This window comes from Sorex araneus, chromosome X (assembly GCF_027595985.1).
Source record: "Sorex araneus isolate mSorAra2 chromosome X, mSorAra2.pri, whole genome shotgun sequence".
Lineage (NCBI taxonomy): Eukaryota > Metazoa > Chordata > Mammalia > Eulipotyphla > Soricidae > Sorex > Sorex araneus.
This window is the reverse complement of record NC_073313.1, coordinates 44442620-44466734: the sequence shown is the minus strand read 5'-3', so window position 1 is coordinate 44466734 and position 24115 is coordinate 44442620.

The following is a 24115-nucleotide window of genomic DNA, read 5'->3' as shown; positions in this document are numbered from 1 at the left end:
GTCCTTCGAAAAACCGGAGAAAATTAGCACTGATACCTAAATGTGATGCTGGCAGCAGCAATGCTAGATTAGTCAGTGAACAGGCCACCAGATCTACTAACACTAACTGCTCTTTCCAAGGAGACTCTAGTTGTGCTTCTCTGAAATAAAGCAGAGGAAAGAAAACTTTTCTATAAGGAATAGCCAGTAAATATTTCTAGCTTTGTGGGTTAGAGTGCCTCTGTAATGATTACTCAACATCTTTCTTAGCAAATGCATATAGAAAAGATTATATCTTGAGTCACATGAAATCATGCAATATGTATCTTGAGGGCTATAGTTTTCTGATCCTTGATTAAAGAGTACTTAGCCCACTAGCATTAGCATTAACAGGGCATCCAACTGAGGACAAATTTTAGACAAGATGAATTTTATGTATGTTTACATACAAGATAAGCACCTTAATCCTTGTACTATCTCTCCAGAAGCAAATAGCTTTATTTCAATTTACTTTTTAATTATGTTGTTGAGACTTATGCGCCTTTGATGGACTAAGCATTTAAGTTCTGAAATTATCTTGAATCCATTAATTTCTCACCACTTCCATTTCTAGTCTAATCCACTATCATATCCTTACTTGAGGTAGCTTCTCAATTTTCTTTTTCTACCCAAATCTTCTCTGCATACTGCAGCCAAATAATTCCTTTAAAATAAAAGCAAGGTCACATCACTCTCTTACTCAGAACTGTAGGGTATTTCATAGCATTTTTAGTACATACATGAGCACTTATATAAAGTAGCATGGTTATGAGGGCCTCATTTTATGCTCCCTTCTGGGAGAAGCAGCCGTGAGTTCTTGAGGGTGACTGATGAGAAGATTATCTGGCACCAGCATGAAATGGCTTATGGGTGTGACCCCTGAGTCGCTGGAGATTGGGGGAAGCTGGCAGAGGATCTCTGCTCCCGGGTCCCATGGAGCCCAGAGTCTAAGATCAGAAAGTTCCACAAAGTGCAATGTAGGCTCAATAATATATTTGGTCAACTTCATGGCAAGTTCTGGCATGAGAATGGTCATTTTGAGCTGTCCTAAGTTACACTAAAGTGTGGAACCAAACTTTAAACTTCCCCTGTGGACACTCCCCAAATGGGGAATGACCTTGTTTGGGAGGACTCTGAGTGGGTTTCAGAAACTGGGACCATTCCTGGAAGGTCTGAATACATTACATACAAAGCAGGTGTGACAAGTCCAATAAATGGAGATTTGGTCAGTACATCACAGTACCTAACACACCTTCCTACACAGTATCTGGCCTCTTTTATTTTCCTCAATCAAGTAAAAAATAATCAATAAAATTTTTCAGACAACTCCCTTGCTCTTACATCTTTCTAGAACACTCTCTTCCCACAGATATCTGCTTAGATTACTTTCTCACTTTATTCAAGACACTTTTGAAATGTTGCTATCTCAGAGAAAGAAAATCTCTTAACAACTCCATCTAAAATAATTATCCCCATCACTCTTCCTATCATACTTCACCTTTCTTCACTGCATTTAATTATTATCTGATACTTAGGCTATATCTCTGCTTTTGTAATGACTTATTGTCTTTTGTTAGAATATCAGTTCCTTGAATTCAGGATTTTGTCTGTATCATTCATTATTCTATTTCTGGAGCATAAAGCAATGCATAACATGGAACAAACATTGAGTAAGAGATTGCTGAATGAAAACATAAAACAATGAATTGTTTGTCATTGATTCATAGCATCTGTAGGATCAGCTTCTAAATATTTAAATTCAGTTAAAATGTTCTCCATTCTAGCATATTTTTTGAAATCCAGTTAGCTACTAGAGCCCTAGAATAACCTAGAATATTCAGCTCAATCCTTGATTCATTTTCAAGGCAGTATCAGAGTACTGGTATCACCACATCACCTCTCCAATCCTTCCTTTAATCTCTGGTATTCAATTCCAATAATCATACACTGACCTTGGAATTCAAAGATGTTTGGGGCCCAAGACAGGAAGTGAAGAGAAGTGGAGCACATACACTATTAGTCTAACAGTGACATTAGATAAATAGATCAATATCATGGAGTAGTCAGGTTTTTGAGAAGGGAACTCTGAAGGACAGAAACTCTGCCAGGCCGCTGCCACTGCCACTAAGATTCAAACTCCAAGGACTCCATCTCTCTTGATCCAGGTCAGAGCCCCAGTGGGAGTGGCATCTGGAGCCACAGCTGCTAATGTGGCTGGAAGTTATTCTCCCCCTCAATATCTCATAAAAACCATAAATTAGCCTCTCATGTGGAACTTTTACTAGAGCAACATGATCACCAAAAACACATTAGGCCAATAATTCATTAGCCCCACCTCAATTAATATTACACCAAAAAGACAAAAGTAAAGGTGAGCATGAAGGGCTAAACCACACAGGTCACAATGGTAAAGCAACGTAGAAGCCCACCAAGCTTACTTATTGAAGAGGCTAGCCTAGAAGACCCCAATAGTAATGAAGTGCTAGACAACCTCTCTGACAAGGAATTTTGAAGGGAGCTACTGAGGATGCTTAGGGAGCTAAAAGAAGCAATGGAAAGCACCTCCAATAAAATACAAGAGGATTTGAAAGTAGAAATGCAGAAAATGCAAATAAAATTACATATAGAAATGTCAGATATGAAACACCTCGTAGAATTGACAAACTCAGTGGAAGGTCTCAGCAGCAGAGTAACAGCTGCTGACAGAATCAGTGAGCTCGAAGATGAAGTGCAGAGACTCTACAGAAAAGAGCAGAAAATGGAAAAGAGACTCACAATCCAGGAACAGATGTCAAGAGAAGATCTGGATGAAGCCAAGAGGAGTAACATAAGAATTATTGGAGTCCCGGAGGGATAGGAAGAAAACCCTGATAAAGAAGAATCCCTCAAAGACATCATTGCTACAACATTCCCAGAGCTGAAGAAATCATGTGACCATATTCAGGAAGCCTGAGGGTACTAGCTAGAAGAAATGCAAATAAAAATACCCCAAGACACATCCTGATCAAAATGACCAAAACCTTAGACAGACAAAATTCTGAAAGCAGCAAGATCAAAGAAAGAAATTGCCTATAAAGGAGCACACTTAAGACTCACAACTGACTTATATGATGAAACCCTCACAGCCCAAAAATGTGGTCGTATATAGTGAAAAAACTCAATGAAATAAATGCCTCACCAAAAATACTTTACCCAGCTAGACTCTCCGTCATAACAAAAGGAAAAACACAGTTTCACAGGCAAACTACAGGTCAGGAACTTCATAGCCTCAAAACCATGGTTATAAGAACAACTAAACGGGCTACTTTAAGACAAGACGAGCACCTCAAATTTCAGCAGAAACATGGGACAAAACCCCATAACAATAATCTCTCTCAACGTCAATGGGCTAAATGCACCAATTAAAAGACACAGAGTGGCAGGATGGATCAGAAAACTGAATTCAACATTCTGTTGCCTGCAAGAAACATATCTGAATGAACAGTCAGAGCAAACACAGACTCAAAGTCAAAGGCTAGGAAACAATTCTACAGGCAAAGAACTCCCTCAAAAAGCTAGGGTGACCATACTGGTATCAGACCACACTGACTTCAGACTAAGGAAGGTCACAAGAGACAGTGAAGGTCATTTCTTATTGATCAAGGGATCTGTACATCAGGAAGAGCTTACACACTTAAATGTATATGCACTTAATGAGGAACCAAAAATGTACTTAAAACAACTTCTAATAGACTTGAAGAAAACCAACAACACAATACTAATGGGAGATTTCAACACTGCTTTATCACCCCCGATAGATCAACCAGACTCAAGCTTAGAAAGGACACATTTTGTATGAGGAAAGAAATGGGAAAAAAGGGCTTAGTAGATATATACAGGACATTTCATTCTCAAAAGCTGAACACATTCTTCTCAAGTATGCATGGCACATTCTCTGAGATAGACCACATGCTGTGCCTCAAAACATACCTCCATAAAATTAAGAAGATAGAGATTGTATCAATGATCTCCTCAGACTATGATGCACTGAAAATAGAAGTTAATCACACACACAAACAGAAAATCACATCAAACACCTGGAAATTAAACAGCTCACTACTGAACGAGTGGCTTAGAAAGAAAATCAAAGAGGTAATCAAAAGACTCCTAGAAACAAATGAGAATGAAGACATGAGTTACCAGAATTTATGGAACATGGCAAAAACTGTATTTAGAGGAAAGTTTATAGCTTTACAAACATTCCTCAGGAAGGAAGAGCAAGCCCATATAAGTAACCTAACTGCACAGTTTAGGAGCTTAGAGAATGACCAAAAAAAGGAGCCCAACCCAGGGAGGACGAAGGAAATAATAAAACCTAGAGCAGAAATTAACAAAATGGAAGCACAAAAAATAATCTGAAAGACCAATGAAACCAAGAGCCGGTTGTTTGAGAAAATAAACAAGATTGATAAACCTCTAGCAAGATTTACAAAGAAAGGGAAAGAGAAAAAATCTAATAAACCGAGTCAGAATCGAAAAGGGAAACATTACATCAGAAACTATAGAAATTCTTTAAAGCATCATCAGAGATTACTCTGAGAATCTTTATGCCACAAAAAAAGAAATGTTGAGGAAATGGATAAAGTTCTAAATTCTTATAGTCTCACGAGGCTAAACCAAGAAGAGCTGGAGTACCTTAACAGACCTATCACCATCAAGAAAATTGAAATGTTAATAAAAAGTCTCTGCCAAAACAAAAGTCCTGGCCCAGATAGATTCATTAGTGAATTCTTCCAAATCTTTAGAGAGGATTTAATCCCAATCCTTTCCAAGATCTTCCTGGAAAATGAAGAATCAGAAACACTTCCAAACAGTTTCTATGAAGCAAATATCACCCTGATACCAAAAGCAGACAGAGATATCACAAAGAAAGACAATTACAGGATGATATGTCTGATGAACACAGACACAAAGATCCTTAACAAAACCCTAGCACACAGAATCCAATGACTCAACAAAATGATCATAAACCATAACCAAGTAAGATTCATCCCAGGGATGCAAGGATGGTTTAACATTCGCAACATAATTCATCATGTCAATAAAACCATATGATCATATCAATAGACACAGAGAAAGCATTTGAAAAGATCCAGAACCTACTTATGATAAAAACTCTCAGCAAAATAGGCTTTGAAGGAACTTTCCTCAATATAGTCAAAGCCATCTACCACAAGCCAACAGCAAGCATCGTTCTCAATGGGAAGAAACCAAAGCCTTCCCTGTAAATTCGGAGACAAGTCAAGGATGCCCACTCTCACCACTCTTATTCAATATAGTACTGGAAGTTCTTGACATAACAGACAAAAAAGATATTAAGGGCATCCAGATAGGGAAGGAAGAGGTCAAGCTATCACTAATTGCAGACAATAAGATATTATACTTAGAAAATACTAAAGACTCTACAAAAAACTTCCTATAAACAATAGGCTTGTATAGTAAAGTGTCATGCTATAAAACTAACACCCAAAAATCCATGGCTCTTCTGTATAAAAATAATGAAGGAGAAGAAAGAGATATTAAAACAGCATCTCGTTTATAATAGTGCCTCAGAAAATCAAGTACCTCGGAGTCAACTGAACTAAAGAGGTGAAGGACTTATACAAAGAAAATTACAGAACACTATTTCAAGAAATAAGAAAGGACACTAAGAAATGGAGACAAATCCCCTGCTCATGGATTGGTAGGATCAACATTATCAAAATGGTAATACTCTCCAAAGAACTATACAGATTTAGGGCCGGAACAATAGTACAGTGCTTAGGGTGTTTGCCTTGCATGTGGCAGACCCAGGTTTGCCATTCTCCGGCATTCCATAAGGTTCCTCCAGCACGGCCAGGAGTAATTCCTGAGTGCAGAGCCAGGAATAACCCTTGAGTATCGCTGAGTGTGCCCTAAAACGCAAAACAAAGAACTGTACAGATTTAATGCAGTCCCTATCAGGACACCTATGACATTCTTCAAAGAAATAGACAAAACACTCCTGAAATTCATATGAACAATAAACCCCCACGAATAGCAAAGCAATCCTTGGGAAAAAGTAGATGGGTGGCATCACCTTCCCCAACTTCAAATTGTACTACAAAGAAGTACTAATTAAAACATCATGGTATTGGGCTAGAAACAGACTCGCAGACCAATGGAACAGAGTTGAATATTTTTTCTCAGACTCTAAAATATAAGATCAACTAATTTTTGATAAAGGAGCAAGCAATTTGAAGTGGAACAAGTATCTTCAACAAGTGGTACTGGGAAATCTGAACAGCTACATGAAAAAATAAACTCTGACCTCTGTCTAATGCCAGGCACAAAAGTTAGATCAAAGTGAATTAAAGACCTCATTATCAGGCAAGTGCCCCAGGACCCCTCTTTCCGCCCTCCACAAGCATCTCCCCGTGCCGCTCTAACCAAGCACTCCCTTAACCCAGGCAATGTGGACCTTGGACCGCCTCCTGCCCTTCCCACCCCTCCTGAGAAAAATCTCACGAAGGTCCCGCCCACCCTGGGGTTTGCAAGCATTCAAGGACTTCCTCTTCCCTCCGGGGCAAGCCTCTCCACGTGCTGCTCTAACCAAGCACTCCCCAAACCCAGGTAACTTGGTCTCTGTCGGGCATTGCCAATTGGCTGGTGGGGGAGTGTCTCCTACATCAGGGAGCATGGCCTAAAAGGGGGCGTGGCTTTCATCTGGAGTGGCAGCCCACAGTTATTCTTCCCCCTTTCCTACACTGAACACTTAGGTCACAATCTGTATGACCTATTTCTTCGAAGAACACCTTGGCCGTCTCAATCACTATATGCCAATAATCCAATAGCCTATCTTAATTCCACAAAAACTTTCAGGAACACAAGAAGGTACACAAAGCCCTTCATAAAGAGATCATTGCCTCAAAACCTTCACTAGAAGCCCTCCGTAGACTAGGAAGAGCGCTTAGGGTAAGGAACTATTCTAGAAGTGGGAAAAGGCTACCTTCATCGACGTAGCTCACACAGAATCTCCTCCTGTAGCAAGAGGGAATAGAGATAGAGAACTGGAAGGTTTCACCTCTATCATCCCATAACAACATGAAGAAACAGCGAAAACACAAGGAGAAAATATAGAAAAAATTCCAGAAGCCTCAACAGGGGTCACCCACAAATACAACTTCCTCTCAGATCAAGAAATCAGAGAAGAAATCATTAAGATGGTCAATGAACTCAAAGCAACCATGGAACAGACAATCAATAAACTAAGGGAGGATATGAACACAGCATTGGAACGAACCACCAAGAAAATAAAGGAAGAAATGAGAGCAGAAATTTCAAAGCTATGAACAGAAGTCACACAATTAAAGGAATTGGTAAATGGAATAAAAAAACTCAGTAGTAGCCATAGTAGAATGGTAGAATGGTTACAATTGAACCATTAGCCAATAGTAGAATGGTTACAACCGAAGACAGAATCAGTGAGCTTGAAGATGAGCTTCAGAAAGCATATAGGCAACAACAAATAATGGCAAAAGACCTCAAAATGGCTCTAGGGCAAATCAAAGTCCTAGGGGATGACCTCAAGTGGAACAACATAAGAATTGTTGGAGTACCAGAAGCACCAAGAACTAATCCCAATGAAAAAATCATAGTTAAAGACACCATTGCTAAGAAGTGCCCAGAGCTAGAGAATGTAGGAATCCAGATCAAAGGAGCCTGAAGGGTGTCAGCTAAAAGGGACCCCAATAAAAATCCAAGGCATATCATAGTCAGAATGATGGATGCCGTGGATAGAGACACAATACTGCAAGCAGCAACGTCAAAGAAGGAAATCACAAAAAAGGGAGCACCACTTAGATTTACAGCATACTCATCAGAGGAAACCCTCCACGCCCGAAGACAATGGTAGAATATAGTGAAAAAGCTCAATGAAATGAACGTCTCACCAAGATTACTCTATCCAGCTAAACTCTCACTTAAACTTGAAGGAACTATACATTATTTCACAGATAAACAACAACTCAGGAAATTCATAGACTCAAAACCAAACTTAAAAGAAGGACTAAAGGGGCTGCTGTAAGAAAAAAGAAAAACCCTATAAGAACAACAAACCCTACAGAAAGATGGCACATAATCCCATGACAATAATCTCTCTCAATGTCAATGGTCTAAATGCATCAATCAAGAGACACAGAGTAGCAAAATGGATTCAGAAACTAAACCCAACTTTCTGCTTCCTACGAGAAACACACCTGAACAGTCAGAACAAACACAGGCTCAATCAAAGTCAAAGTTAAAGGATGGAAAACAATCCTACAAGCAAACAACTCCATCAAAAAAAGCTGGGGTGGCCATACTAGTATCTAACAACATAGATTTCAGGATGAAAAAGATTAGAAGGGACAGCAAAGGTCATTTTTTATTCATCAAGGTATATGTACAACAGGAAGAAATCGCACTCTTAAACGTATATGCACCTAATCAGTGACCAGCTAACTATTTAAAACAACTCCTAACAGACCATAAGGAGGACATCAGTAGCATAACAATAGTAGTCAGAGACTTCAACACTGCCTTATAACCTCTGGATAGATAGACAAGAACAAAACTCGGCAAGGAAATAATGGCTCTGAAGGAAAAAATAGAAGAGAGAGGGCTAATAAACCTATACAGGGCTTTACACCCCAAAAAGAAAGAATATACATTTTTCTCCAATGCACATGGAACATTCTCCAAAATAGACCACGTGCTGGTCTTTAATCCATTTTGATCTGTCTTTTGTGCATGGTTTTAGGTCGTTGTCTAAGTCCATTTTTTTTTGCATGTGGTTGTCCAGTTATGCAAACACCTTTTGTTGAAGAGGCTTTCCCTGCTCCACTTCACATTTCATATGAAAACCCAAAAAACAATCCGAAAGATCAATGAAACAAAGAGCTGGTTCTTTGAGAAAATAAACAAGAGTGATAGACCATTAGCAAGACTCACCAAGAAAGAGAGTGAGATAAACCTAATAAACTGAATCAGAAATGAAAGGGGGATGTCACAACAGAAACCAATGAAATTCAAAAGATCATCAGAGACTACTTTGAAAATCTTTATGCCATGAAACAAGAGAACCTTAAAGAAATGTATAAATTGCTTGATTCCTACAATCGCCCAAGACTGAATCAAGAAGACTTGGAATACATTAATAGACCCATTAATATCAAGGAAATTGAAACTAATCAAACGTCTTCCCTAAAACAAAAGCCCAGGCCCGGATGGATTCACTAGCGAATTCTTCCAAACATTTAAAGAGGACATGTTGCCAGTTCTCCTCAAGCTTTTTCAGGAAATTGAAGAAATAGGAACTCTACCAAAAAGTTTCTATGAGGTTCATATCTCCCTAATACCAAAAGCAAACAAAGACACCACAAAAAAAGATAACTACAGGCCAATATCCTTGATACAGATGTGAGGTGGAGCAGGGAATGCCTCTTCAACAAAAGGTGTTTGCATAACTGGACAACCACATGCAAAAAAAAAAATGGACTTAGACAACGACCTAAAACCATGCACAAAAGACAGATCAAAATGGATTAAAGACCTCAACATCAGACCACAATCCATTAGGTACATTGAAGACCAGGTTGGCAAAACCCTCCACGATATTGAAGCTAAAGGTATCTTCAAAGATGACACACAACTGAGCAACCAAGTCGAAACAGAGATAAACAAATGGGACTATATTAAACTAAGAAGCTTCTACACCGCAAAAGATACAGTGACCAGAATACAAAGACAATCTACAGAATGGGAAAAGATATTTACCCAATACCCATCTGATAAGGGGTTGATATCAAGGGTATATAAGGCACTGGTTGAACTCTACAAGAAGAAAACATACAACCCCATCGAAAAATGGGGCAAAGAAATAAACAGAAACTTTCTCATGGAAGAAATGTGAATGGCTAAAAGGCATATGAAAAAATGCTCTTCATCACTAATCATCAGGGAGATGCAGATCAAAACAACTATGATTTTCCACCTCACACCACAGAGACTGGCTCACATTAAAAAGACCCAAAGCTACCGCTGTTGGCATGGATGTGGGGAGAAAGGGACCCTCTTACACTGCTGGTGGGAATGCCGACTGGTTCAGCCCTTTTGGAAAACAATATGGTCGCTTCTCAAAAAATTAGAAATTGAGCTCCCATTTGACCCAGCAATACTACTTCTGGGAATATATCCCGGAGAGTCAAAAAAGTACAGTTGAAATGACATCTGTACTTGTATGATCATCGCAGCACTGTTTACAATAGCAGAATCTGGATAAAACCCAAATCCCAAGAACAGATGACTGGTTAAAAAACTTTGGTTCATCTACACAATGGAATATTATGCAGCTGTCAGAAAGGATGAAGTCATGAACTTTGGATATAAGTGGATCAATATGGAAAGTATCATGCTAAGTGAAATGAGTCAGAAAGAAAGAGACAGAGATAGAAAAATTGCACTCGTATGTGGAATATAAAACAACAGAATGGGAGACTAACACCCAAGAATAGTAGCAATAAGTACCTGGAGATTTGCTCCATGGCTTGGAAGTCCACCTCACATGCTGGGGGAAAAGGCACCTCAGATAGAGAAGGGAACACAAACTAAAGCATGGTGGAGGATCCACTCGGGATGGGAGAGGCTGGTTGAAATCAGACTATAGATTGAACACGATAGCCACCTAGTACCTCCATTTCAAACCACAACACCCAAAAGGAGAGAGAGAACAAAAAGGAATTCCCTGTCACAGGGGAGGGGAGGGGTGTGGGGGACAGGATGGGGGTGTGGGAGGGACCCTGGGGCCATCAGTGGAGGAGAATGGGCACTGGTGGAGGGATGGGTACTCAAGTAATGTGTGACTGTAACACAAGCACGAAAATCTGTAACTGTACCCTCACAATGACTCATTAATAAAAAAATAATAAAGATCTCATTATCAGACCTCAATCCATAAGGTAACTGGAGGAAAATGTAGGCAGAACACACAATGATATTGAAGCCAAAAGCATTTTTAAGGATGAAACACCACTGACCAAGTAAGTGGAAACAAACATAAACAAATGGGACTACAACAAACAAAGAAGCCTCTGTACCTCAAAAGGAACAGTGACCAAAATACAAAGAGAGCGCATGCAATCGCAAAGAATATTTACGTAATACCCATCTGATAAGGGGTTAATACATAGGATATATACAAGACACTAGTAGAATTGTGCAAGAAAAAACCTTTAACACCATTAAAAAATAGGGAGAAGAAATGAACAGATGCTTCCTCAAAAAAGAAATACAAATGGCCAAAAGGCACATGAAAAAGTCCTCAACATCGCTAATCATCAGGGAGATGCAAATCAAAACAGTGAGATATCATCTCACACCACAGAGACTGGCACACATCAAAAAGAACAAGAACAATCAGTCCTGGCATGGATGTGGGAAGAAAGAGATCTCTCTTTCATTTTTGGTGGAAATACCAAATGGTCTGGCCTTTTTGGAAAACAACATGGGCATTCCTCAAAAAACTTGAAATCGAGCTATCATATGACCCAGCAATACCACTTCTGTAAATATATCCCGAGGTTGCAAAAAAGCACAGTAGAAATGACATCTGCATCTCTATGTTCATTGCAGCACTGTTCACGGTAGCCAGACTCTGGAAACAGTAAAAGTGCCGAGAACAGATGACTGTTTAAAGAAACTCTGGTACATCTATGCAATGGAATGCTATGTAGCACTGTAGGATTGTTGTTCATCGATTTGCTCGAGCAGGCACCAGTAATGTCTCCATTGTGAGACTTGTTACTGTTTTTGGCATATCGAATATTCTATGGGTAGCTTGCCTGGCTCTGCCATGCGGCCGGGATACTCTTGGTAGCTTGCCAGGCTCTCCAAGAGGGACGGAGGAATCGAACCCAGGTTGGCCATTTGCAAAGCAATTGTGTACCCGCTGTGCTATCGCTCCAGCCCTTGTGTGTGTATATGTGTGTTAAATAAAGGCCACAGTTTAGCAGCCCAAGAGGTAAACTGACAGTAGTAATGCACTAAAGTCGTAGATACACACACACACACACACAACACACACACGTATACAAAGGATCAAATACAAAACCCCCAACTTTCACCCGGATCAGGGTGTGACTTTCACCTGTCGGCCACGTGGGCTAAGTCGCTGTTAGAAAAGATGAAGTTATGATATTTGCTTATAAGTGCATGGTCATGGAGAGTATCATAATAAGTGAAGTGATTCAGAAAGAGAGGGACAGACAGAAAATTACTTCACTCATTTGTGGAATATAAAATATCATATATGAAATTAACACCCAAGGGCAGTAGAGACAGGGACAGGAAGATTGCTCCACAGTTTGAAGTCTGCCTTATGGGCTGGGGGAGAAAGCATCTAGGTCAATGATGGTTGGAGGGATTGCTTGGGATGGGAGATGTGTGCTGAAAGTAGATAAAGGACCAAACATGATGACCTCTCATTATCTGCATTGCAAATCATAACGCTCATAAGTAGACAGAGAGTAAAAGGGAAACTGTCTGCCATGGAGCCAGGGTGAGGGGTGGGACAGGGGAGGGGGGATACTGGGGACATTGGTGGTGAAAAATGTACACTGGTAGAGGCATGGGTGTTTGATCATTGTATGAATGAAACTCAAACATGAAAGCTTTGTAAGTATAGGTCATGGTGATTGAATTAAAAAAAAAGAAAAAACGGGGGGAAATAGGGCTTTTTAATAAAAAAGTATATGTACTTTGTTTTTACAATTCCTCATTTATTCATAATATTATCCTACTTATGTATCTCATATATCCACATATATTAATATATGATCGGAAACTATTTTAATACATAAAAGGTATACACATTTGAAGCATACCAAAAATAAATGTTTTATTTTTTTGATAAAAAATACTGTTCTCATTACGCTATAGTTACAATCTTGCAGTTGTGTTCTTGTGTCTACACAATGTTTTGCCTTTTTTCTATATTGTTATTGTTATTTGGGTAAATACGTTTATAGATGATAAAGACCGCATGTATTTAAAAAAACATTGAATAGTCATCCTTTCATTCTTATTTTATTTTAGCCAGAAGGTAACTTCTAAGGTCTCCACGTTAAGATAGTCAATGTTTCTACTTTTGGGCATTATGACTTGCAACACAGACACTGAAAGGTCATCATGTTTGTTCCATTATCTACTTTCGGCACGCATCTCAAAAATTTGACTCCTCTGTGATTTTCAAAACTCATAATGTCCTCACATTTTTGTTTCTGTTTACTTCCATGGTTAAATTTTTTTATTTACTCTTACTCTACCACAATTACTTTTTATTTTCCTGCAAAAGCTCTTCAGCCAAAGGAACACTCATGTAATAGCTGTTTGTAAATACTATGAGCTCCTAATGTAGCAAGTCATCTATCAATTTCATTACAATGTTGTGTTTATGTGTTTCCTTCCTGATTGTTACATTCTTCCTAGCATAAATATCAAGTGTGTAAGTGTAGTCTTCCTGAAACAGTTTATATCATTTAATTTTATTTATATCTTTTGCTTAAGGATGGAAATATATGTGTGTGTATGTGTGTGTGTGTGTGTGTGTGTGTGTGTGTGTGCCTCTCAGAGAGCCAGGCAAGCTACCAAGAGTATCCCGTCGACAAGGCAGGGCCTGGCAAGCTCCCTGTAGTGTATTCTAAATGCCAAATACAGTAACAATAGCAGGTCTCATTCCACTGATCCTGAAAGAACCTCTAATTGTTAGGAAAGATGAGTAAGGAGAGGCTGCTAAAATCTCAGGGTTGGGACGAATGGAGATGTTACTGGCCCCTGCTCGAGTAAATCAATGAACAACGGGATGACAGTGGTACAGTGATACAGTGACATCTCTTGCTTAAACAGTATTGGAGAAATCTAGATGCCCTGTATGGAATCATACTTTTATCTATTACGTTGTTTTCATTAGGTTCTAAAGCGTTTTGAAATGTTACCAACAATTCTATATTGCTTTGAACTTTGTTTAGCCTATCTTCTGTTATAACTGTAGTATGTCAGAAAAATGTAAATATTTAAGAATAGACAAAATCCCAGGGCTGGAGTGATTATACAGTTTGAAGAGCACTTGCCTTGTACATGGCCCACCTGGATTTGATCTCCGGGAATCCATATGGTCCCCCATGTACCACCAGGAGTAATTCCTGAAGGCAGAGCCAGGAGTTATACCTGAGCACCCCTGGCTGTGGCCCAAAAGAGGAAAAAAAACCCAACAAAATAGAATAGACAATAACTACCACATTCATGGCATTTTTACAATGCCTTTGTTTATGCAGATTTCTTTTTTGGACCTATATAACAATTTCTGGCACTTGTATTATATCCATAATAAGCAATATGCCAATAAAAGTGTTCATTTCTCTCATCATATCAGACTAGCAGGACTGTTGCTGTTTTCTGCCATTAGATGCAGAATTATTTTCACTTTGTACAGCATATTTGTTGGTTCCCTTAATGATCAGTCATAATATATAATTTGTCAAGAATAATTTGTACAATTAAAAGGGATCATTTTTTGTCAGTGTTTTTATCATGAACTTCTCTTTTTGTGAGTATTCATACACCACAGTCCCTCTTCATTTTATTTGCTGCATGCTTCATCATGACAGTCTATTGGATCAGATATAAAGCAAAACTCTCTCATGGTATAATCATAGGATTCATTATGTAATGGTTCACCCTCCTTGCAATCATATGCATTAACAAACAAGAGGATGCTTGTATTATCAGTCTTAATTCTTTTTCAGAACTGAAGTTATAGATTTATCAGATGATTTGTTTATTTCCATGCTAATGTTATCTAAATTCTACTGGAAAAATTTTAAAATAAAAATGCTAAAAATTGTTATTTACACATTTAATAGGTATGCAATATGCCCCAAATAAAAATACTATTATCATTATGATTATTATAACATTTGATATGTATTCATATCTCATCTTATCTATAAATAAAGTATAATATGCTATGAATATTGTGCAATAAAATGCTATAAAATGTAACAAACTAATCAAATCATTCAATGATTAGCAGCAAAAGTAGCAACAGAAATGATTATTGTTGCCAAAATTTCATATTGCACTTTAGTTTGCCACTGTCTGACAAAGCACTATTAATGAACCTACCAGATGGCAAGAAGCACAAATTTCTATGCCAGTATTTACATGTTAAGAAACTCATGTAGTCTCCATTTTTGGTCCAGAAGTAATAGTTATTTATCTTTTTATTGAATTGCCTAATGTGCTAATGATTATTATTTTAATGGTATTTAAAGTAAATCAGCATTTATTAAATGTGTAGATTTTTTAAACTTCAGTTTTATTAAATAGTAAGGTACAGTGTTTTATACAGTTATTCATAGCTGAGTTTCCAGAATATATTGTTTCAACACCAATCCCACCACTAGTGTTGACTTCCCTCCACCACTGTCCCCAGGATCGCTCCCATCATGAGTCAGTCTCTTTTGCTGGAATATCTTCAAGTTTGGTTACTGCAGTTTAGATCTCATACTTGCAGTGTTGTTAGCTCTGTAGTTTATATATGTATGTCTATCATACACCACATATGTAAATGCGCATGCCTATATCACATCTCTACACCACAATAAGCTCAAGACATCTGACCCCTTCCCCTGTTACCTCCTGGCAGTCTTTTCTTATTACCACCCCTACCCCCAGTTTCTTTCCTTTATTGACCTTTTCATTTCTATAACCAAAGGTCAAGGGTAATCTGCACCATGCATTCATTCTTCCTGATATTCTTCTATATACTACAGATAACACATCTGGTATTTGTCCTTATGGCTCGCTTCACTCAACGTAATAATCTCCAGTTCCTTGCAAGTTGCATAATTTCATCCTTCCTTGCAACTGTGTAGTATTCCGTTGTATATAAATGCCACACTTTCATTATCCAATCATCTGTTGTTGGGCAATGAGGCTGATTCCATACCTTAGCTATTGTTCTGAATGCTTCATTGAACAGTAGTGTACACATGTCATTTTAAATGACGGTTTTTGTCCTCTAGGGATAGATACCAAGAAGTAAAATTGCTGGGTTCTATTCCTAGTTTTCTGGGAAATCTTAATACTATTTTTTCATAGAGGCTGAACCATACCACATTCCCAGTCCACATTTCTGCCAACATAGATTGTTCCTAGTTTTTTAAAGGACCCTGTTCTTATTAAAATAATATTGTGATTTGTATTTTCAAGAATTTTATAACATCATAAGAGAAGCAAGATCAATACATATAAGCAATTAGAGACACAGAAGAATGTAGAATTGGAATTGCTTAAATGTAGGATACAAAATAGGCTTCAGCAAATGGATCAGAATATACATAATTAATATTTTTATTTGACCCTAAAAGCAAAAAAGAATCGCCATACAGTAATTATCCAAAAAAAGAAATATTCTTCTAAGTAGTAAGTAGAAAGTTCTTGAATCAGGTTTGGTAAATATATATAATATCTTGTTATTGGAATAAGTACTATGAAGACTTAGAGAGATTTGTGTTATCTCCAACACTGGCCATGACAATATGCACTGCTAACTCTGTCACCACTGTAACTCCTGAAATTCAAATTCACTGCTGAAAAGGAGTGCTACACTGTACATAGTTCTTTCCATTATTCACTCCTAATATATACAATTGGTTCACCTGCCAATATTTAAACTGCAAGGAAAGCGGGGAAACAAGTAGTTATGTTTCAGTTCTTAAAGTGGAAATTTTTCAACTATATGCAAGAGCATCAGACATTGGGAATTAGCGACATAAAATAAAATAATAAAATTAGTTCAGATACCTAAGAAGCAGTAGATTTTGCCAATTCCCCTTAAGAAATGTGCCATTTAGATGATTAAAAACACTTTACAATATTATCAATCATTTTAGACTCTACAATGAGTAAAGGGCTGTGCATGTTCTAAATAAGAGAAATATACTTCTTGTCTTAAGTAAATTCCTCCACCCAACAGGAAAATTACATCAAGAATAACAGAAATCAGACATACAACTGAATCTTGCCCATTTGTAAAATTAATAAATATTGCCTCAAAAAATACTGTTGAAATAGTAACTATGAGGCAGCCATATTTTGAACAGAATTTGATATGCTATTAATGGCCAATAAATATTTTTAATAACCAGAGTTTCTGGAGTAATAACATCCAAGAGTATTTCAGCAGATGGTAAAATATTTTTGCACATTTAATTTCTGCCAAAGCAACCACTATCTAATTTGTGAGTGGTAGAAAATCAAATAGAAAATTAAAGAGAGGTAGACAGATCATGAGAAATTTCTGGCTTGTGCAATGGAGAAGACTGATTTATTTCCTGTGATTGGATTAACTGTATTTTCTTTAGCTCTCAGGAAAAAGCAGGATGGGAAAATGTCAGTATACATAGGGTGTACATTGTAATAGCTCTCACTTGTGTGAACAGAACTACTGGGAAAAAGTAAAAACAATCCCACATTTTCAGTAAAGCTGCTTCGCATGAAGAGAGTTTAGATTCAACAAAATAGTGCGGTTTGCTCTACTTTCATTGAGGAGTCTCATTCAGTATGGAAGAGATGAAAATAGAAAGGGCTAGTCTTTAAGTTATGTGCCTACTAAATACAGTAGATTAAGAAAACAATATGTGTGTGCATATGCCATAGTGAAAATAAACCAGACACAGTAAGTCTTCTACTATTTTACACAAGAGAAAACTTAAATGATTTTAACACTGGGAAAGAAAAGAAGTCTTATGCCATGTTAGCTCTGGCATTCCTTTTCTAATTAAAGTTGGCAGTTTGCGTGCATTTTTGGCACCTATTCAAAGATGGGAAGTAGTGTGGGAAATTTTGGCTCAAAATCAACAACTTTTTAACTATGAACATACTGTCTGCTGACTTAAGTTGTGGAATTCTCTCAATCAGTTTATTCATTTAAAATATTGGACCATCGTGATAGCTCACTGGGCTGGAGCACATGCTCTACGTGCTGGAGACCCAGTTATGATTCCTGACACTGTATGGTTCCAGAGCATTGCTAGGAACAACTTGCAATCACTAAGCAAGAAGTATTCACTGCACACCATTGAGTGTACCCCCAAAACCAAGTCAAAACAAAACAGGGTAGTTTACTCTCCATTTTACTCTTAGGATTTTATTAAGAAAAACCACCTGAAACTTCATTTATTGATTTTAATCAATAATTTAAAATTTTCTTTTATTGAGATGACCTTGGTTTACAGTAGGGAGAATGTTTATATAATTTAGAAATATGTTACCATATCACTACCACCATTAAAGTATCAGTATTCCTCAAGCATTGTCCCTAGGACCCTTCTAGTCTCCTATCCTGCTACCTCGATAACACCAATTCTGTGGTCAGAGTCTATGAATTGATTTACTTTGCAAATGACCTATTCCCTTATTTTGTTTCTTTGTATATCACATGTGATGAGATCATCTTATATTTGTCTGAGTCCTACTGGTTTATTTTGTTTAATGTGACCCCATCCAGTTCAATCCATGTTGTAACATAAGGCCAGATTCCCCTTTTCCTTATAACTGAGTTGTAGTCCATTGTTTATGCATCTTTGTATGAAATTCTTTACTCACATCTTTCTTTGGAAACTTGGGTTGTTTTCATGCTATAAATAGTATACAGAAACAGTGCTACAATGAACATAAGCATGTAAATATATTTTGAGTTAAGTTTTGTGTTGTTTAAACAGATACCTGAGAATGAAATTGCTGGATCATATGGTAGTTTCATTTTTAAATTCTTGAAAAATCTCACTGCTTTCCATAGAGGCTGAAGCTCAACTAAACCCATTTACAGTCTCACTGATAGTGAATAAGAGTTCTTTTTCTCTATGTGCCTGCCAGTACTTGTTATTCCTGGCATTTTTGTTATAGGCTATTCTAACATGCGCGAGGTACTACTCCATTGTCATACTGACTTGCATGAAATTTCATTTTTATTTTCAAGTGTAAAGCATTATTTAAATAAGTTGCTCTAGTGCACTTGATGTATGTCAAAATTATAAGTGTTTCTGGTGACTAAAAATGGGTGGAACTTTTTCTGTTTACTGACCTTTAAAAGTGAGGGGAAAGCAATGTACACATATTATTTCAACACTCATTTTTAAAATAAAGGAGAGACTAATTTGGTCATGAATTTTCATGTGTCTTTCTGATTGTGATGATGGCTAAAAGCCTCTCCTACCACTGTTTTTCAAACTAAACTAAATTTTATTTTGAAAGAATGAATGTATGTTAGGCTTTGTTTTTGCCCCCTGACAGATTCTTCATAAAGATATGCTCCATCAAGAGATAATCTTTTCTATGAGTTATTTTACATACACTCCAGGCTGCTTTCTGGACACTCAAGCCAAACCTCATGCATGAGTGAAGCCCACAGAACCAGGTAAAGCAGAACTTTGCGACCTTGTACTCCAGGCTCAACAAGACCCGGAAACTCCTACAATCTCCGGTGCCCCGCACCAGGGATCAAACCCAGAAGACTCACCCTATTGGAGCCAGATGAATACCTCACCGGCAGACCTCCACTACCTCCACTGCCCAGCCACAACCACGCTCCAGGCCACTTTGTGGACATGTGACACAGGACAGGACACTTAATACCCATTTTTCCATAATTTTTACACCATATTTGATAGGCTTCAAATGTGGTATAAAGCATGGAAACAACCCGCAAGGGGGATCGGAGGCTGTCCTAAAAGCCTCCATCCCTCTCGGAGAGCCCGGCAAGCTACCGAGATTACTCTGCCCGCACAGCAGAGCCTGGCAAGCTATCCATGGCATATTTGATATGCCAGAAACAGTACCAACAATGGGCCTCATTTGCCTGACACCAAAAGAGCACCCAAGATGGCAGCGTTAAGAAGGATGAGCAAGGAGAGGCTGATAAAATCTCAGGGATAAACTAGACTGCCCAAATGAAGAAAGACAAAAGTACTTTTGTACTTTTAACTATCTGTACTTTTAACTCATGTACACTGGCATTGGAAGCATCCATCGAGGACCTGATGGTGCAAGTGTAAATCATAAAGTACGACATCATTGTTCTGACCGAAACAAGAAGGCATCAGTCACATCACGCCATTTCGACACTGAAGAAGAACTGTTCCTCAGAACATAGAGGCATGAGTGGCACCAGTGTCTTTGTCAACACGAACTTAGCCATGAGCATTGATTTATTCGAATGCCTAACAACCCGAATCAGACGATTACACTTGAATAGATGTAGCCCACTGCCTGCAGTTTCTATCTTTGTCGTCTATGCACCAACATCCAACTATAATGAAGAAGAAATTGAGAAGTTCTACATGGAGCTGGAGAAGTTCTATAAAGGAGACCACACCTTCTACAAGATCATTGTTGGAGATTTTAATGCCAAGATAGGACCAAGAAGGCTGCCCGAAGAACTCCACATTGGGTCCCATGGCCTAGAATGGAATGAACAGGGTGAGAGACTGTCTGAGTTCATCATGTTGACCAAGACCATCCATGGTAACTCAGTTCCAGAAGGCCGAATCTAAACGTTGGACATGGTAGTCTCCTGGTGGACAGTTCCACAATGAAATTGACCACATCATATTCAATCAAAGTTTTGCCTGTCTGATGAGGCTGTTGTCCCAAAATTCCAAATGGTATCGGACCACCATCTCCTTCGTGCAAAATTCTACTTCACATAGCAGGGAGAAAGGAGTACAAAGTTTAAGTTTATGAAGATAACTCCCAGAATGACCACCAACTGGGAGCTCTTTGGCACTATTGCAGCAATATGGAAGAGGCCATCATTGACATCAATGAGGAATACGATCGACTGGTTTAGCACCTCCATGGTTGTGTGACAAATGCTGAAAGTGGGAAAGCCACAAACAGACGCCTGTCTTCGGAAACTCTCGAGCTCATTTGCCAATGAGGTTTGACATAATCCAGACAAGGTCAGACCCGAACACCTGAAGAATCTACAGCCAGTATTCGTCAATACACTGGCTTGGCTTTTCACAGGCTACCTATCTGAATGCAAGGTTCCGTCCCAATGGAAAACCAGCAGGACGGTTCTGTTGTACAAGAAGGGCGACATCCATGACATCAACAACTATTGCCCAATCTTTCTGTTATCTATCATTTACAAGTTGTTCACTCGAGTCATCCTAAATAGAATAGACAGAACACTAGACGAAGGACAACCATGCGAGCAAGCTGGGTTCCGAAAAGGATTCAGTACAATCGACCATATCCACACAGTGACCAAATTCATTGAAGTTCGAGAGAGTTGAAGATGCCGCTCTGTCTAATGTTCATCGATTTAAAGAAGGCCTTCGATTCTGTTGAGACTGAAGAGGTCATTGAAGCCCTAGCCAAACAGGGCATTCAAACAATATATCAAGATCATCTGCGAGCTGTATTATGGATTCACCACCAGGATCTCACCATTCTACAAGGAAGTAATCATTGATGTAAAGAGAGGGGTTTGGCAGGGTGATACCATTTCACCAAAACTCTTCAGTGCCACCCTCGAAAACATCATGGGGCAAGTGGAATGGGAAGGAATGAGAGTGAAGTTAGATGATCGGCAAATAGACCACCTCTGTTTCACTGATTACATAATTCTCATAACACCAAACATTAGCCAAGCAATACAAACGCTGGCTGACTTCGACTGCGAGTGTGGAAAGGTCGGACTGCAGCTGAATCTCATGAAGACAATGTTCCTGAAAAATGAACTAGTCCTTGATGTTCCATTTGCTCACAATGGAACAAATATCTCCGAATGCAGCAGCTATGTGTATTTGGGTCGAGAACTGAATATGAGGAACGACTTTGTGCCAGAATTGTACAGGGGGAAGAATGTAGAGTGGAACGCCTTCAAGAGTGTTGAACAAGTGCTTAAGAGGATGAAGAACCTCCGGTTCCGGGCACATCTTTTCGACTTCACCGTTCTTCCTGCACTAACATACACCTCGGAGGCCTAGGCCCTACGAAAATAGGATGAGAACACTATTTGGTATTCCAAAGAGCTATGCTAGGAGGATCACATTTCACTCAAGTGAGAGAAGGAATCTGGAGTTCCAACCTCCTTCGACGGTTAAGAATCAGGGATGTCTCGTTTGCCAAGGCATCAAAAATCAGATGGGCCAGACAAATAATGTGATTCAGAGACGACCGCTGGACTAGACCTGTTAACAGACTGGATTCCACGGGATGTCAAAAGACCGTATGGCCACCCACCAACAAAACCTGGAGTCCCACAAGGAGTGATCTCTGAATGCAGAGTCAGGAGTAAGCCCAGAGTATCACTAGGTGTGCCCCCAATGTTGAGTGTGTGCAAGGTTTCAGAATCTCCCTATTCTATCTCCCAGATCCCAAATTTCAAGTTACTTTTATACATTCAGAATAGTATTGCTGAAGTAAAAGCACCCTAAATATTTGCCTAATAATAAAATAAACATAATAAAATAAACTTAGTTAAAGACCATGGGAGATCAAGTGAAAGAATTATTCAAGAATACATAAAAGGAATGCTATAAAATGTAAAGCTGAAGTTAAGAAATATAAGGAATCAACACAACCAACAGTCATTTAACAGGAGAGAACAGGAAGGCAGAGCAAGGCACTCAAAGAGAAAAGTCTCTCTGAGTTTTAGAGAAGAGAAACATCCGTATTTGTTAGAAAGGGTCTGCTTTGAAAAAATCATCTATCATAGACTGATCATGGTGATTGTGGAAAAAACAAGGAAGAAAAATGTTTATAATTTTACCAAAAGAAAAATAAAGGTGGTTACATAAAGAAAGGTCTCCAGATTAAAAGAAACAAATGATGTGTTTCTCAGTTTGATTATTTGTTCATTCATTCATTCACTTAGGCATCAATATGTTAATTTATTTTAAAGATTTACAGGTTCCATAACTATCTAATAATCTGGCAAATGGAGAACCAGAGAAGAATTGCAGTTTGAATTTAATGTTCATCTGCTAGCAGAATTCCTTCTTGTTTGAGGAAGGCCAATCTCTTCTCAACTGACACAAACCTTTTCACATCAGAGAGAGAGACATAGAGAGAGACAGAGACAGAAATAGAGACAGAGAGAAAGTGAGCGAGAGAGAGAGAGGGATGGAGGGAAGGAGAGAAAGATGAAGGGAGGGAAGGAGAGAGGGAGGGAAAAAGGACAATCTTCTCTGCTATATTAAATATCTGTTTTTGTAAGTATCTGAAACTGTTTCACAGAAATATGCAGGATTATGTTTGACCATAAATATATATGTACATATATATACACATATATATGGACATATGAACAGTCAGGCCTAATAAGTTGACAAATAAGATGAATTATTTTAGTTGCTTTCCAAGAAAGTAGAATCAAACTGAAGTTATACCACTCATTTGAGAAGTTAGTAAAACAAATGAAACAAAACAAATATTTGGGGGGCGATAAATTTCAAGAATGCAATTAAAAGTTTACAGAAAAGTATAACTAACCATCAAACACCCATCGCCCAGTTAAAGTTATAGCCAATTTTGTCTCATAACAATCGTCACTTTTTTCTGTTCAAGAGTTTATTTTGAACACATCCTAAAGCATAATACTAATCTGAAGAAAAGTAAATTAAGCCAAGTAATGATCCAAAGGGCACATTACAAATACTCAGAAGTTGCAAATGACCTAGAGGCAGAGTAGTTGATGGGAACAACTTTTGTACCTTCGACTATACAAAGAAGTGCTCAGTGTATTGGGCCTACTTTCACCTCTGAGATCTTAAAGTACCATTCATTTCATTATTTCCATCTTCTCAAATTTTGACAATTTTTCTCACTTAGTCTTTTCAAAGTCTCATTGATTTCACTAATGAACAGAGTGCTGAAAATTTGCTAATTTGAAAACTTGTGGTTTCATGCCTTAGCTGCTGCTCTCTTTTCCCGGATGACATTCCCAGAATTGAAAGCACCAGCACACACAGCATTCCTCATAGGATGGAAA